This window comes from Octopus bimaculoides, chromosome 20 (genome assembly GCF_001194135.2).
Source record: "Octopus bimaculoides isolate UCB-OBI-ISO-001 chromosome 20, ASM119413v2, whole genome shotgun sequence".
NCBI lineage: Eukaryota > Metazoa > Mollusca > Cephalopoda > Octopoda > Octopodidae > Octopus > Octopus bimaculoides.
The window spans coordinates 26,880,993-26,884,983 of NC_069000.1; the positions used below are offsets into that span (position 1 = coordinate 26,880,993).

The 3,991-nt window shown below is 36.2% G+C and overlaps 1 protein-coding gene across 1 annotated transcript in view; it reads left to right on the forward strand.

The window, feature by feature from the left end:
* Nucleotides 1-964: 964 nt before the first annotated feature.
* The window catches only part of LOC106878910 (uncharacterized), a 32,924-nt gene continuing 29,897 nt past the window's right edge, over nucleotides 965-3,991 (forward strand). The window contains exon 1 of the mRNA XM_052975047.1: nucleotides 965-1,041. The gene's annotated coding sequence lies outside the window, so the exon portion shown is untranslated. The remainder of the gene's footprint in view (nucleotides 1,042-3,991) is intronic.

Sequence of the window (3,991 nt, forward strand, 5' to 3'; positions counted from 1 at the left end):
TTGTTAAATTCAAATCCACTTAATGAAAATAATATCAATGATATTATTAATGCTAACCATTCTTTGAACAATAATAACAACAATATTAATATTTCTGATATGAATTTGAATCGTATTTGTTTCTTTAGCAGTAATTCTAAGACTAGAAACTCTGTTTATCAATGTAAAATTACTTCCAGTTCTGATATATTTTCCTATACTGGTAGTTCATCGTCTCAGTTGTTGAAAAGCATATCTAACCATTACTCTACATTTAGACATATCAATAAATGCAACAACACTGGGCTTAGTAAATTAATTCGGTCACTAAAGGAACATAATAAACAATTCGATTTGGAATGGAAAATTCTATCTAGATCCTTCCCATATGACAAAGGTAAATCTTTTCGTCAACTTTATAATGAAGAGCAATTTCTTTTCTCAAAGAATACTCTTGTAAACATATTTAAAGAACACGTTTATTGTTGTAAACATTGGCAAAAGCATACCTTTAGTTCCTGTCAGTAGTTTCTACCAATCTATAAAATTCGACCTTTAACTGTCTTCTTACATTTCATTTCCACTACATATATCTATTTCCACGCTTTTAAACATTATTTCCATTCATGTATCACACTATATTTTTCCATTCTTAATTTTCCATTAATTTCTTTCTTTCTCCTCCTTCTCTTTCTCTAAATTACCTTTGATGTGAAATCTATTAACGGTTTTTAAAAAAATAACTTGCTAGCGTTCCCCTTCATCATATACATGATAATCACAGTCAGTTAAAATGGTTTATTGATGTGTTTGTTTTGTTTCCCTTTTTTACCTGACAAGATGACTGCATTGTTTTACATCATTTTAATTCCCTCCGGAATAATATTAATGCTTAATTTGAAACATATGTTGGAAGTATAAATGATTTGAATAACACTTGCGTTAGACGCCATTTCTTAATTTATCCATGTTATACAAAAACATTTCACTTAACCCTGGAATTTCTACCTTTATAGGTGGGCTGTGGTATCCTTGGCACTTACGTGAATTTTTGCTACCCTGGTAACTATTTATTTATTTTCTCCTTGTTATTTGTACACATTGAAAGATACACATACATTTATGTATATACACATACATATATATATATATATATATATATATATATGTGTGTGTGTGTGTGTGTGTGTGTGTGTGTGTAAAAACGATGCCAGGCCCACCTGAGTGGCTCCTGTGCCAGTGGCACATAAAAAGCACCCACAACACTCTGAGAGTGGTTGGCATTAAGAAGGGCATCCACATTGCCAGATCAGACTGGAGCCTGGTGCAACTGCTGGCTCTCCACACCTCAGTCAAACTGTCCAACCCATGCCAGCATGGAAAAGTGACATTAAACGATGATGATGATGGGATATATATGTATATATATATATCTATATATATCAAATATAAAAGAAGAGTGTATAATTGTGAATAAATCACAATTATAACAGAGAGGGTTGTAAAAATCCTTACATGTCTAGAAATACCAACCAAAACTGCTTTAATGCCACCAGAACCACTCATATTATATCTCTTCAGAATAAAAACTTCTGGTGGGCGACATGACAAAGTTCAAAATCTAAATAAAAATAAAAGGCTATGAAGAAGTTTTTTAATTGCATGTTCTGGCACTGATATATTTGTAAATAATTTGAATTGTTTATGGTGTATCCTGCGTAATATATTTTTACATTCCTCTTTTATGGTATATACATACATATATATATATTTATTCATACATACTCTTTTGTACTTTTACTTGTTTCTCCCATGTGGCTTCAGTGATGCTGGAGCACCACTGTGGTCTTTCTGATTTCCTCAGTCTGGGTTGTTTCACATCACCACTTCTGTATGTACTTTTGTCCCAGATGTTGGTACATTTGATTTATGAGGGAATTTGATTTTGCTGCCTTGTCCGCACTTCGTGTCAGGCTGTTGGTTCATTTGGTATTGTGGAGAGGAGGAGGTCTAGTTCCTTTTCGCAGACATCTACTTCCACTTAATGCAGATTTCTTAATTTTTGTGGCAGGGCTTTGAAGAGCTGTGGGCCTTTCAACTATAGACTATTGCAGTACCTGGTCCTGAATTTAGAAGTGGATAGTACCTTTGGTACAATACAATGGCGGCCAGTTCTGGCATTTGCATAACACTCAATACCGAAATTAGGTACTAGCTCTTCTAGAGTTTTCCATATGTAGATTATTGCATATCTGTCGCACCTTCATTCCAGGGAGTAAAATTGCAGTTTTCTTAGCCTATTACTGTAGCTCATCCACTTCACTGTTTCAATCTTTTAAGTGTAGTGGCATTGGACTGCTTCAAGTTCTGCTGTTAGTTTGGCACTATGTGGTGACCATAACTAGGAACAATAGTTCAGGGGGCCACGGACAAATGTTCTCCACTGGATCAACATAGTTTCTTGGTGTCTAGCTGCCATTTTGGTAATGTGTATATAAAATGATGCGTTATTGCCCATACTGATCCCCAAGTCTTTCACTGCCTTTGACTCTGAGATTGTAGTGCATTCGGGTGCTGTATATGCAGGCTGTAGTGCATTTGTAAGTTGATAGTGCAGTGCTTGAAATTTTCCAGCATTAAACTGCATGTTGTTTATTTCAGCCCACTTGTATATCGAATTCAGGTCCCACCGAAAGCTTGCAACATCATCTTGATTTGTTATTGCCTGTGATAATTTTGTATCATCTGCATAGCTAGTGGTCATGGGCATGTCTAAGAGGACTATTATGAACAGTAGTGGTCCCAGAACAGTGCCTGACAACTGTCTTTAAGGAACTCATGTAGCCATTCTCCCAGTTTACCAGCAATGCCAAGGTCTTGTAGCTTGCAACATATGCCATGATCTACCTTATCAAATGCTTATGCAAAGTCAAGTTATTTGATATCATGCTGACATCTAAATGGTGAAGCAGCTGTTTCAAAACTCAGTCATAGTGCTGTAGGAGTTGTGCGAGGCAGCTTCTTCCTGAATGGAAGCCATGCTGTGTATTGTTCATCCAACCTCTTTTTTATTATTATCTTCCTTTCTTTCAACCTCTTTTTTTTCCCAATCATTCGTCATGTTGCACCACTAAAATCTACAATTTTTTTCATTCTCTCTCTGTTTATTTTCTCTTATTCCTTTCTTTTGAAGAGTGTAGGCTTGAAACATAAAAAACTTTTTCATTTTTCCTGAGCATCAAGCTAATACACTTACTTGTTCATACATCTGTCTTTGTTTTTTGTTGTTCTATAAATTTATACATATATATATATATATATATATAACTCTGTAAAGTAGTTGGCGTTAGGAAGGGCACCTAGTCATGGAAACCATGCCCAATCAGACTGAAGTTTGGTGTAACTTCCCAGCTTGCCAGCTCTAGTCAAGCCATTCAACCTATGCCAGCATGGACAATGGATGTCAAATGATGATGATGATGTTGATTAGTGGGATAACTTGGCAGTGTGATATTGTTAATATATGGTCGTTTATGGCTATATGGTTAAGAAGCTTGCTTCCCAACCACAGGGTTTCAGGTTTAGTCCCACTGTGTGGCAGCTTGGGCAAGTGTCTTCTATTTTAGCTCTGCGCCAACCAATGCATTGTGAATGAATTTAGTGGAAGACATTGTACCAATATATGTGAGTGTATGGATGTATGCATATTTATAGTCAGGCACAGGTGTGGCTCTGTGGTAAGAAGCTTGCTTCCCAGCTACATGGTTCTGGGTTCAGTCCCACTGCATGGCACCCTGGGCAAGTGTCTACTATAACCTCAGGCCAAACAAAGCCTTCTGAGTGGATTTGGTAGACAGAAACTGAAAGAGGCTTGTCGAGTATATGCATATATACGTACAGGTATGTGCATACCTATGTTTACTTGTATATATAGGTGCATATCTGGGTACAGGACGTTGCAAACAAAACGTAGACAAAAAAATAATAATAACCAGAGTACAGAAAACACACA